Source organism: Myotis yumanensis, unplaced genomic scaffold (genome assembly GCF_028538775.1).
Source record: "Myotis yumanensis isolate MYYU_CA2020_CCGP unplaced genomic scaffold, mMyoYum1.0.hap1 SCAF_23, whole genome shotgun sequence".
NCBI classification, from domain to species: Eukaryota; Metazoa; Chordata; class Mammalia; order Chiroptera; family Vespertilionidae; genus Myotis; species Myotis yumanensis.
The window spans coordinates 14788289-14801691 of NW_027223774.1; the positions used below are offsets into that span (position 1 = coordinate 14788289).

Here is a 13403-nt window from a genome sequence, read left to right on the forward strand (position 1 = left end):
AGAGGGAGGGTCCCCTCTGCACTCCTCACCCAGCTTGACGCCTTCTCACCCCCAGTCACTTCTGTGGCTTTCCTGCTGGGAGGAAATCCCATCTTCCCAGCACATTTGGGAACACAGGAAAGATCTGGTACTCAGCTTGGTTTCTGTGTCACAAACAGAAATAATCCCCAGTTTGGGGCCTGTGGGCCTCCCTGCGTGGTGCTGACAGACCCAAGACCAAGATGCAGCAGAGGCCAATGCTGGGGTGAGAGGGTCAGCCTCTCAGGGGCCATGTGCCTCCAACAGCCTTGCTATAGCCAGTGGGCTCACAGGCCAGTAAGTTCCACCTCCCCTGACAGCTTCTCAGATGCATAGTCTCTGGTTCACGGCACAGCTACAGAGTCAGAATTTACATTTTAACAGGATGTGGAGACCCTCCCTGTGCACAGGAGAGGGGCAGGGCCCCCCACCCTCACATCATAGGGTCTCATCCTAGCATCCATGTGGATGGGCTGCTGCTGAAGCAGCCTTTCTAAAATGTCACTTGGGCATCCCAGTCCTTACAAAGTTTCACAGGAAATCCAATGCACAGCCGGGTGACATCCCTGTGACAATTTTATGAGGTTTCCCTAGAACTCTTTTGCTGAAGGAAAATGTCAAACGTGCACTGACAGGGAGCTGTGGAGAATGACCAGGAACTGGATGCCTCAGGCTACTGCTCTTCTGGGCACCAGACTGTGCATGTGTAAGATTGTGTTTGTATCTGTGTGTGTTGTCAGAGGGTTCACCAGTTTCCAGGGAACCAAAATACTAAAAGGGGAAACAGCCTTGGCAAAAATGAGGGTAGGAAAAGGGAAGCTTCTGAGCCCTGACCCCGCCCTGGCACACATGACCAGGGAGGTTATCTTGCCCCAGCAGGAGGCTCAGCATACAGTTAGGAGGGACAGCACATCCCACCAGTCTGGACAGAGGTGCCTGGGAGCCTTACTTGACATCAAGCTCTTGTCTCAGGGTGGGACAGACCAGGCAGCAGTCATCATGGAGTTCCCTGCAGCTTCTGCCAGCAGAGGACTTGTCCCCTGCCTAGGACTCCTAATGGCTGGTAAGGAGGAGACAATCCCTGGGAATGGAAGGAAGGTTGGGAGTCGGAGACTGGCCAAAATCTCCTGGGGAGGACGGCGCTCTGGGAGGGGAGGAAGGGCTTCCCCTTGGACCTGAGTGAAAGGACAGGGGCGCAGAGTAGGATGAGAGAGGGGGCTCAGCAGCAGGAAAATCTCATCATGTGGAGAGGGCCAGAAAAATCTCAATTGCTGTTCATTTTGTGTTATTTATCACTGGGTATTGAATTTTGACAACTGACCACAGTCATAACAATTTATTTCAGGTGATATCAGAAACATTTTAACCAGGGTCACTAAATATTGTCCCCACCACCAACTATAAATATGGGCAAATACAACATGGGACGTGGTCAAGCCTGGGAACACTCATTCATGCACCCACAGGTGTTTGCAGCCTATTGCAGGCACTGGGGGCACAAGATCACAACACCCTCTGCCCACATGCTTCTCACATTATACAGGGAGAAAAGAGACGAGAAGAGATCTACATGTGACATCATGTACCCAAAAGTGCCCTGAAGGGCACAGAGCAGGGACAGGTCAGAGAGTGAAGATAGAGGGTCTTTAGAGAACGTGGGCAGGGAAGGTCTTCCAAGAAGGCCCCTGAGTGTCAACAGGGATCTGAGGGCAGTGAGGAGGACAGCCACACAGACAGCTGGGACAGAGAATTCAAAACAAAAAGCGTAGGATCCGAGGTGCTGAAGCCATGGTGGCCATGTTGCTGACCTTGACCAAGGAGATGCACACACGAACTCATACGCAGACCAAGGCTGAGAGATGAAGAGAAATGCCTCATCTCTCCATCCTAATACACCGATGAAATACTGACCAATTTTTCTCTTCTCTTCTAGTCTTCCTCTTAACCTTGTGGATTCCGCCCACCACTGCGCAATTTGAGATTGTCATGACCAGTGCTCTTGAAGGGCAGGATGTGACTCTACGTACCCAAAATATGCCTCCCAATGTTACAGGCTTTTTTTGGTACAGGGGATTCATGGTGAACTACACTAATTTAATTGTATATGTGCCATGGTGTTCATGGCAATATATGAAAGGGCCCAAATACACTGGTCGAGAGACAGTAAAATTTGATGGATCTCTGGTCATAAGAAACGTCACTGTGTGGGACCTAGGAATCTACATCGGAGTAGCTGTCCTTAACCATTCAAAAACAGAAATGGGATTTGGATGGCTGAATGTATACCGTGAGTTATTGCTCTTTGACCTCTAGGTGTCGGGTCGGGTGAATTCTACTTCACACCCAGGATTGCCAGCCCTGGACTCTCCTCCATCCCCCTCTGCACTCTGTCCCAAGTTGGGTTTTGGCATTTAGTGCAGGACACACAGTGGAGACAAACTTCCTAAAGCCAGAGTTCCCTTCCCAGATTCCAGCCCCACAGACATTCACCACAGAGAGAAGGACCAGTTTGATGAGATTGAGTCAGCCTGGAGACACCTGTCTCAGTCCAGGTCCCTGATGCTCTTTCCTTGATCATGTCCCTAAGATAGACCCTGCAGGGCTCTGTAAGGTCCTGGCCTGAGGGGCTCCCTGGGTTCTTCACAGAGAATCTCAGTTTGGACAGCCCGTCTCCAGGCCCCTGTCACAATGTCCTGACTCCTGAGTCCCTGGGGAGGCTGTGTGAGGTTGGGTTTTGCCTCCGGGGAAGGGTTGAGGGAGAGCAACAGTTTTCCAGGTGGCAGAGTCACAAGGCTCCTGATCTGGTCACTATTTGGGGCTCAACTCTAAGAGCAATGTCTGGGAATAGATGGAGCCTGGTCCTTCCCATGAGACTGTGTGTGGAGAGCACAACGGGACGAGCTCCACAGATTATTAGCTGACTCTTCTGGGGAACTTGGGAGAGTCTAGGGAAAGGTCAGCATCCCAAGGGAGGAGCAGGAGAAAAGATGCTCCTGGCAGCTGCTCATCCACCAGAGATCAGCCCAGGGGATTCTCTCGTGAAGTTCATCAATAACAAATGCCTCTTTTTGAGCAGTTTTCCTTCCCAATATTTATGTCAGATACTGTGAATATTTTATGATTAGTACATTGTCAGCCTGGCAGTGAAATATTCATTTTCCTTCACTGAGGGGAAAGTGAGTCAGAGGGAGATACAGTCCGTAAGCAGAATCAGGAAGTCCATGAGAAATTGATCTGAGACACTTGAGGTCTATCTGCTGCCATAACTCCATCTTTTCTTCCAATCCCAGTGGCCTTATTAGATGTCTTTGGATCCCTAGATCAATCATTGGTTCATTTCCTTCCTTCTTAGGGGTCTTCAGCTAAGAGGGGTAGATTTGGTCTGGGGAGTGAAGTCAAATTTAGAATAAATTAATTTTTACTGTGGAACCAAATTACCCTCAGAACCATCAAAGTCAGGGCTGAGATCTTTGAGGAAGGAGCATAGCCCCAGGTCTCAAGCACACACTCAGTCATTCTCACCCTCTATTTCTTCACAGGGCCAGTGAGTGTGCCCACACTCCGAGCCAGCAACACCACAGTCACAGAGAATGAGGATGCTGTGGTCATGACCTGCTATACAGATGAGATCTTCATTAACTGGTTATTCAATGCTACGAGTCTGCAGCTCAAGGAGAGGATGAAGCTGTCCGAGGACAACACAACCCTCACCATAGACCCTGTCAGGAGAGAGGATGCTGGGAACTATCAGTGTAAAGTCTCCAACCCCGTCAGCTCCACTGAAAGTGCGCCTGTAGAGTTAGATGTCAAGTATTAGTGATCCTCCTCTCCTCCTTTGTGTTCTTAAACTAAAAAAAAAAAATAAAAATGCACCTATCAGATTTCTTGTGGTGGTGGAAATTGCTTAGAAGACTTGCTTTGAATCAATAAATACTAAAAAATATGAGCTGGCATTGTCATTATTGTTGGCATAAGGTAACATTCCACATTGGACCCCATCTCTGGTTGTTCCCATTTATGCCATCTCCACAATGGAGGGGACACCATGTGCTTCACAGGAGGGGCAGTCATTGTCTGATGACTGGCAGGAGTAAGAGATAAGCTCACAGGAACATAAACTTTTTCCCATTCCAGGGAGACCTGTAGAGGCTGCCTGGACACTTGTGATGATGGGAATTGGCAAGAGAACACTTCTGTGAGATGCAACAGTGACACTGTCTCCCTGTTTTACTTCTCCCAAAAAATTACTAATGCTTTCTGGAGTATTCTTATGTTCATAGCAGTAGATTTATTTGCATGAATTCAGTAGCACTCTGTCCTCTTTGTTGATAGAATAGAATTGGGAATGATGGTAATGCAACCATGGCTTAGCAAATGTCCTAGTTCAAACTGATGCCCACAGAATTATAAATGACGTCACCTTTTATGAAGCAAATTTTGACCTGATGAAGACTTGTAATCTGTTTGAGAGGAGGGCATCACCCAAAGCTAGAGAGACTGCAGGTGAAGTGTGAGGGTGAGGCCGCCTAAGCTCAAGGGGCTTTTAAATCTCTCATGTCAGGTTTCATAGAATAGCCTGCATCAGAGCAAACTATGAGGTGAATGTCAGTACTCTGCACTTAGGTCACCAAGCAGAAACCAGCCACGTTGGAGGATGGAAAATACTCTTCTTCCTTGGAGATGACATTTTATCAAAGGGAAGGTGACTGTAGAGAGAAATGTATTGTCTCCATGGAAAACTCCAGAAGCTCGGCCTTCTGGGAGATCAGATGCCATCTCTGTTCAGTCTCTCCACCTTTTTGCATCTATTTATAAATGGCTGGGGACTTGCTCTTATTTATAAATCACAGGAACTAATGGTGATGCAAACTGGGTCTTGGCTGAAAGGATTTAGGTGTGTTTCCCTCCACTGTGCAGAAAGCAGTTGTGTTATGAACAAGAGTCTCTAACCTTTCTTCCTGACTATAAGCCTCTTATGTCGATTTTTTGTTTTTAGTGCATCTCCTTTAGAAATGTAACTGCAATTTGTAATTGCAGATTCATTCTCTGTCCTTTTGCAATATACCTATGTCTCCTTAAAAGCTTCTTGACATTTAGCTGGAGTGGTTCAGTGACTGAGCATCAACCCAAGAAACAGGAGGTTATGGTTCAATTCTCAGTTAGGACACATGCCTGTGTTTCAGGCTTGATCCCCAGTAGTGATGTGCAGGAAGCAGTCAATCAATGATTCTCTTTCAACAATGATGTTTCTATGTCTCTCCCCTTCTCCTTTCCTCTCTCTAAAATCAATAAAAGTGTATGTTTAAAAAGCATAACTTCTTTTCAGTTATGATTCATATAGTATCTGCCTAGAAATTGTGGGTCCATTCTGCTAAAATTTAATTCTCCTGTTTTTCATGTTTCGTTCTCTGAGGAAGAGTAGGAGCTTAACTTGGGTGGGAACATTTTAAACCAAGATGTAAAAAGTCCTGCTTACCCTCACCAGTGTGGCCAAGTTGGTTGGAACTTTGTCCCGAACACCTAAAGTTTGCATGTTCAATCCTCAGTCAAGGCATTTATGGGAGGCAACTGTTTGTATGTGTGTTCCCCCATGTCCTGTGTGGTTCAGGGTTAAGGATCTGGAAGAGGAGCTGCACACAAATGAAAGAGAAAAGACAAGAGATAATTTGGAAATATTGGAGGGCCAGGTGGGCAAGTCCAACTCAAGGGGAAGGACTTCCACTGGTGCCCAGGCCTCGCCAGGTTTTTATTCAACTTTGGTTAAACATAAAACCTTTAGTCAGTCAGGTAATTGCAGTAACAGACAGGCTATTTTAAAGGTCAGTAAATATTAGAAGGATTTACTATAAGACTATTTTATCAGGAAATAGCTTGAGCCCCCTTTGTCAGGACTAGATAATTGGTGCATAACTCAGGCCCTTGCCATGGGTTCAAGGGTCACCAGCGTTCTGGGATCCTTGTTTGCACTTCTCTGCTAGTGAAGACAATGTGCGGCCTCCTGCATCTCCCCCGTTTCTTTTCCTTAGTAATTCCGCATCTGTAGACTAGAAATAAACATATGAGAACAAAAATGAGACAAGCATAGTGGGTATGTTGAGGGGCAAATTAATCAGTCTGCAGTAAGTTTCTCCCTGGGTCAACAGTTCTTTGAGTCCCAATTTTAATGTCATTGTCCAACAGTTCTTTATGTGTACATGCCAGCAATGATATGCTAGTTTTGGATGGTGGGCAAATGGTGGCAATGCATGTCCCACCTTCTCCCGCTCGGTCTGGGCAATCTTCAGCGAAGCACAGCTGCTGACTGCTAGCATGGCAAGGAGTCTTCACCATCTTCATTTCTGGAGCAATCTGGTCAGTTTCTTTTTGTAATATGTTGTTGCAGGAATCCACTCGGGCATGGAGGAGTTTTCTGGAAATATGCAAACATATCCTCGACCAAAGGTTGATAAAGGAAACTTTTTTATAACTAGACTTGGGATCCTTTCTTTTTATTGTGCCCAAACCATTTTCCTTTGGCTTATTTTGACACCATGTGTGTTTTCATAGGTTTCTTGTCTTTAGCATTACAAGTGAAAAATAATTTTTATTTATTTTTTTTCAAAAAATATATTTTATTGGTTTTTTACAGAGAGGAAGGGAGAGAGATAGAGAGCTAGAAATATCAATGAGAAAGAAACATTGATCAGCTGCCTCCTGCACACTTCCTATTGGGTATGTGCCCACAAACAAGGTACATGCCCTTCACCTTCATCGAACCTGGTAACCTTGAGTCCGCAGGCCGACGCTCTATCCACTGAGCCAAGTAGGCCAGGGCTGAAAAATAATTTTTAGAGTAAAAATTTTTCTTGATGTAATTTACTCACAAGGGATTATTCCACTATCTCCCTTCTTTTATGATCTAAATAATATTAAGAGGCTTTTGGAAATTTTGCAATGCAGTCTTCATAACTTTTTAATTTTAAATTTTTGTACAGAAATAGGACTTCTTTGAATTCATTGCAAGTTTACTATGACATAAACCATTAGTAAAAAATTAGTTGACACACCTTCACAGAACTTTAACTGGAGAAACCAAGATGGCGGCATAGGTAAACACCTGAAATTGCTGCCTCCCTCAACCACTTCAAAACTACAACTAAAAGACAAAACAGACATCATCCAGAACCACAGGAAGGCTGGCTGAGTGGGAATTCTACAGCTAGAAGGAAAGAGAAAAGCACACTGAGACTCAGAGGAGGTGCAGAAGTAAAGTGCAAAGGTACGGGGACGTGAGGAAAGGGTTGGCAACGGAGGACGCTAGTGTCTTTTTCAATCGGGAGGGAGTCTCAAGCTCCAAACTGCTCTGAACTCCAGTTCCGGGCAAGTCTCTGGGGACCCAGACTCATGGGGAGAAACTGGACTGTCTGGCAGCGGGCGGAACTAGAGGGCGGCTTTCTCGCAGAGGTGCTTGTAGCGATTAGCGTGGGACGCTGAGACCTGGTGGCCTCTTAGGACAGGGCTGAGGGTTAGCCATAGCTGTTTGCTCCGCCCTGTTGTTCCCTTGAGACCCTGCCCCACCTAAGCTGTGTGCAGAGGCTTTGCATATGAAAGGCCTGGCCCTTTGCATTCTGAATATTACCTAACAAATTGCAGCTGGGTCAGAGAGACCCAGAACATCCAAAAGAAGGCCCAAGGCCCCACAGCAGCTTGCATTGCTTCAAAGCTGGGCCTCATCTGGGTACCTCCAAACCCGAAACAAGGAATAGGAATCTGCAGATCTCTCCATAGCTCCTGCTGGGTAGCCTCAGGTAGAGGCTAAATTAGCACCTCCTTAGAGATGTAAGAGTCAGTGTACCCAGTGGTCAGAGTGGGACCATCCAGAGTACAACTCCTTAGATCCTTAAGGAACACACTCAGGGGGCAGACTCAGTGAGCACCAAAGCCCCCACTGAGGCAAGTCTTGCCCCATAAGGGTGTTTTCAGCACAGAAGTTCTCCCACTGTAGACACAGCTGATTCTCAGACAATAAGCCTGGAGGTCAATTCCTCCCAGTGATACCTACAACAACCAAGGCTTAACTACAACAAGACTGTGAATACAGCCCACAAAGGGGTGCACCAAGAGTGTCCACTTCAGGTAATTGGGGAGGCTGAGCCACTGGGCCCTATAGGACACATAGCACACAAAGCCACTCTATCAACACATGGAAGCAGCCAAAATGCGGAGACAAAGAAACAGATCACAAATGACAGAAATGGAGGAAAACAAACTACTGGATACAGAGTTAAAAACCACAGTTATAAGGTTTTTCTAGAATTTTCTAGAAACCGCCGATAAATTTAGTGAGACCCTCGAAGATATGAAAAAGGACCAACTAGAAATTAAACATACAGTGATTGAAGTGAAGAATAATATACAGAGATCCAACAGTAGACAAGAAGATCCCAAGAATCAAGTAAAAGATTTGAAATATGAAGAAGCAAAAAATACCCAACCGGAAAAGCAAAAAGAAAAAAGAATCCAAAAATATCAAGATAGTGTAAGGAGCCTCTGGGACAGCTTCAAGCGTACCAACATCCGAATTATAAGGGTGCCAGAAGAAGAGAGAGAGCAAGATATTGAAAACCTATTTGAAGAAATAATGACAGAAAACTTCCCCTACCTGGTGAATGAAATAGACTTGCAAGTCCAGGCATCACAGAGAACCCCCAAACAAAAGGAATCCAAAGAGGACCACACCAACACACATCACAATTAAAATGCCAAGAGCAAAAGACAAAGAGAGAATCTTAAAAGCAGCAAGAGAAAAAAAGTCAGTTACCTACAAGGGAGTACCCATACAACTGTCAGCTGATTTCTCAACAGAAACTTTGCAGGCCAGAAGGGAGTGGCAAGAAATATTCAAAGTGATGAATACCAAGAACCTACAACCAAGATTATTTTATCCAGCAAAGCTATCATTCAGAATTGAAGGTCAGATAAAGAGCTTCACTGATGAGAAAAAACAAAAGGAGTTCATCACCAGCAAACCAGTATTATATGAAATGCTGAAAGGTATTCCTTAAGAAGAAAAAGGTAAAGAAAAAAATTATGAATGACAAATACATATCTATCAACAAGTGAATCTAAAAATCAAGTGAATAAAAAATCTGATGAACAGAGTAAACTGCTGAATATAATAGAATCAGGGGCATAGAAAGGGAGTGGAATGACAATTCTCAGGGGGAAAAGGTGTGTGGGGGTGTGGGAAGAGACTGGACAAAAATCTAAACCTATGGATGAGGACAGTGCTGGTGGGAACTGGGTGGAGGGGAGCTATGGGGGAAAAAAAGAGGAACAACTGTAATAATATGAACAATAAAGATTTATTTAAAAAAATTAGCTAATGCTTCAGGAACAGTTTCCTGCCCAGTACAAAAAATGTTTTTTTTTAATGAATATTCATTTATTTTTAACTAGCCAATTTAAATTAATCTAAAATAAAGTTTATTTTTTAACTTAACTTGTCCTAGGTTATAGACAGTAAATGACATTAACTAAAATTGTGCTATTAGCCTTTGAATAACTTTATCTAAGTTTTCTCATGGAGGCAAAAACACAAATTACTTACTTTTGCTTATGAAGCCTAACATTGACTTTTCATTACAGCTTTCATGTATTTGAAGAAAACCTCTTTTTAGTTCCTTCCAGAGCAATTATTAGAACACACTTAGAGAGTTTCTCTTAAAAGACACTCTTCTTTCTTTTTACACCAAGCAACTTACAAGGCTGCTGCTTGGATATTGGGTCATGCAGCTGAATAGCTATATTTCAATGACTCTCATTACATTATGTTGACGACTAGTAAGTATCAGATTTAATATTTTAATAATGATCTTTAATTTACCCTGTAGATATTAGCGGAAGATATTTCAAAATTTTTAAATTTCTCCTTTTTATTAGCTTTAGAATTATATTGTTAAAGATAAACCCCTTAGGCATATTTGCATATACAGAGGGATTATGAGTAGTCCCAGGAACTTTCAGAGAGATTTATTACAATTTAATTGTTTATAAAACACAAAAATTATTGACTAAAAAGTAAATTTCCACACTTTAGGCATTTTGTCATTACAACTATATAATTTCTTCCAACTTAATTTGAATTCTTAGAAGCTTCAAATTTCAGGTGGCAAGTTAAATACTTAGCATTTCTCAAATTAGTAATACATTTATATTTTAAAGATGTATTTCGAATAAAATACAAGGCATATTCAATTAACAGATTAAGTTCTATCCTCTAGATTTTTGTTAAATCAGGTAAACTCAGGTTAATATTTCCATTTTTTGTCATTTTAAAAAACCCAGATATTTAATAATTTTTATTATTTAATTCAGCAATGTTCTAAAGTCTTAAGTTACCAAGGCTTTGAAAAACTATGTTTTTGGCGAGAAGGCAGGGGGAGGGGATTTAAAAGCGCCACTTTTTTCTTTAAAGATAAGGTTTCTGTTGCCACTGCAGGCTTCTCTGGCTTTTCTGCTTCTACAGGGAGAAGAGCGACTGGCCCTTTACTATCAACACATTATCACAGTAGAGCTTTACCACAAAGTCTGATATACTTATAAGCTTTCTGCATATAATTGAGCTGATTTTGCACGTCATTATACTGTACCAGCCCTGATAATATTTCATAAGTTATTTGAGCATTCAGCCAGGTTTATCCTCTTTAGTCTCTTTGAAAGTCTCTGGCAAATGAAATACCATGTTCCACAAGGAGAAACAGTCTGGAGGCAAGTTTTTTCCCTGCTGATGAGCCCTTTTTTTTTTTTTCCAAGTTCTGACTAACTTTTTCCCAATATGCAAGACCTAATGTACCTTCTTCAGGAAACCAAGGGTTATGTTCTATAATAACATGCAAAAACTGTAAGAGATTAGCTTCTGAAACTTTAATTCCTTAAGCATGCAAATCAAAAATCTACACTAAAGTTTCTTACTTTTAAGCCGAATCCTGCCCCATTAGCCTGGCTAGAAAGACACGTTCCCAAACTACTTACAGATTGCGATTTCTGCAGCTGATCATGGGCTTTGTGTGCGGTGAAATATCTTCCCATCTCTAAGGTGAATTCTTTCCCACCTTGCCAGTGAATCTTATTTTTTCGCTCTAGGTGAAGTCTTCTCATCCAGATGTCCCCTTGAGGCGCCAGATGTGTATGTGTGTTCCCCCACATCCTGCATGGTTCAAGGTTCAGGATCTGGAAGAGGAGCCACACACAAATGAAAGAGAGGAGACAAGAGATAATTTGGAAATATTGGAGGGCCAGGCAGGCAATTCCAACTCAAGGGGAAGGACTTCCACCGGTGCCCAGGCCTTGCCAGCCTTTTATTCAACTTTGGTTAAACAGAAAACCCGTAGGCAGGTAATTGCAGTAACAGACAGGCTATCTTAAAGGTCAGTAAATATTAGAAGGATTTACTCTGGGACTACTTGATCAGGAAATAGCTTGAGCCCCCTTTGTCAGGACAAGACAATCGGTGCATAACTCAGGCCCTTGCCATGGGTTCAAAGGTCACCAGCATTCTGGGATCCTTGTTTGCACCTCTCTGCTAGTGAAGACAATGGGCGGCCTCCTGCAAAACTGGTTATTTTCTCTCTCACATCTTAATGAGTTTTATTTATCTTTTGTGTCAATCCAGTTAGCAAACACAGATGCCTATGAATCTTTCTCCTGTTCTTAAAATCTCCGCAGCCTTTTATTTCAGTGGTGTTGAGGTCAGTCTCACTGCCTATTGCATGGTCTTGTATAAGGACTCTCTTGTCTCCCTGAGTTTGTCTGGCTCAAGAATTTCTTTGACATCATCTACCTGTAATTAGCTGAACCTGTCATCTTACACTGCCAATCCTTATATTTTCAAATTTTCTCATGTCTTTCCTTACGTGGTTATAATCCTCCAAATAAATGTTTCCCACTTTTCTTCCTCTCTTCTGAAATGGAGTTCACAGCAGGAGATGGCCTGAATTCCCATATCATTCCCAGGTTGCCTCTGAGTGGCCTTTGCACCAGATGTGAGAAGACTCGACCTGTGGGAAACTGATATAGGGGTAAGCCTCGGACTGACCTGTTGGCAAAGTCACAAACAAGTACCAGCTTAGAGGGCACAGTCCTCTTAGCATAATTAGGCTTGACCTTACAACACTCCCTAGATCTTACCTGGGAAGCTAATGGGCTGAGGAAGTGCAGGAAGTGTAACCGTGGTCAAAACAAGTGAAACTCACAAGAACTGTGTAACTATGGTAACCACTCCCTTGTTTATCGCTCACTATAAAAAGCTTGGTGAGGCCTGAGCACAGTGGAAGTCCTTCCTCTTGAGCTGGACTTATCCTCCTGGTCCCCCAATATATCCAAATTATCTTGTGTGTTTTCTCTTTCATTTGTGTGCGGCTCCTCTTCCAGACCCGAACCCTGAACCACGCAGGACGTGGAGGGAAACACTTATGACAGGGACCAAACCATCAAAAGTGTTCTCATTCTATACTCATTTTCACTGCACCTCCGAAGAACAATATCACAGAGAATTAAACAAATATTCAGTGATAAAAGAACAACTCCAGTAAACATGCACGTCCCTGTGATGTCAGCCACCTGCAGGCCTACACTGGACGACCCTGTTGCCAGACATCCATGACCCAGAGCTCAGGCCAGACATCAGGGTCCTCCTTCTTTGTCTCATTTTTGTTGTTGCTTTGCAAACTCGATGTGCCTGGCCTTAGAGTGTCAACAAGCAGAACCTGAGAAATGGAAATAATTTCAAGATGGGAAATTGTAAAACTTGGGAGGTTTGGAGTGTGAGACATTTTATGAGTTCAATGGCATCTGGGGATGTAAAATAGGAATGCTCTCTATGTGTGGGTTTAGGTTGGGCTGAGGAACACGAGAAGGGCTGACCTACGTGTTGAGAAAGCAGCCACTGGAGCTGGTGCAGAGGTATTGGGGTGCCATTCCCCCAGAGCTAGATGGATGGGAGGGGTGAGAAACAGGGTTCAAAGGAAGAATAAGGTCTGGAAGGCTTAGGTTAGTGCCCTGACATTGGGACAAGTGGGACACCAGAAGTACAGGCTGACAGGGTAGATGGTGCAGAAACGAGGGGACGAGAAAGAGAAGGAGACAGAATTCAGATTGGAGGTTTTGAGAGATAGGAGCTGAGGGATCAGAGCAACCTCTCATTGGGTACGGAGTTTTATTTGGGGGATGAATATATTTTAGTACTAGGTAACATGGTGGCTGAACAACATGTGGCTATACTGCCAGTTAAATGTTCACTTTAAAAGGATTAATATCTTGTTATAATATTTTCACCTCATAAAAATCATTATGCTCACTGAAAGAAGCCGTACCAAAAGGAGAGTATATGTTGTAATTCTATTTAT

The 13403-nt window shown here is 43.5% G+C and overlaps 2 long non-coding RNA genes across 2 annotated transcripts in view; one reads left to right on the plus strand and one right to left on the minus strand.

The window, feature by feature from the left end:
* Positions 1 to 945: 945 nt before the first annotated feature.
* LOC139000011 (uncharacterized) lies at positions 946 to 3804 on the plus strand. The gene is made up of 3 exons (XR_011469505.1): positions 946 to 1081; positions 1952 to 2305; positions 3558 to 3804. It is a non-coding gene; the product is annotated as an uncharacterized lncRNA (long non-coding RNA).
* Positions 3805 to 5752: 1948 nt separating this feature from the next.
* LOC139000013 (uncharacterized) overlaps positions 5753 to 13403 on the minus strand; it is a 39404-nt gene continuing 31753 nt past the window's right edge. Inside the window, exons 3-5 of the long non-coding RNA XR_011469506.1 lie at positions 11032 to 11229; positions 6273 to 6427; positions 5753 to 6062 (exon numbers count right to left, since the gene is read on the minus strand). This is a non-coding gene — a long non-coding RNA (uncharacterized lncRNA). The remainder of the gene's footprint in view (positions 6063 to 6272; positions 6428 to 11031; positions 11230 to 13403) is intronic.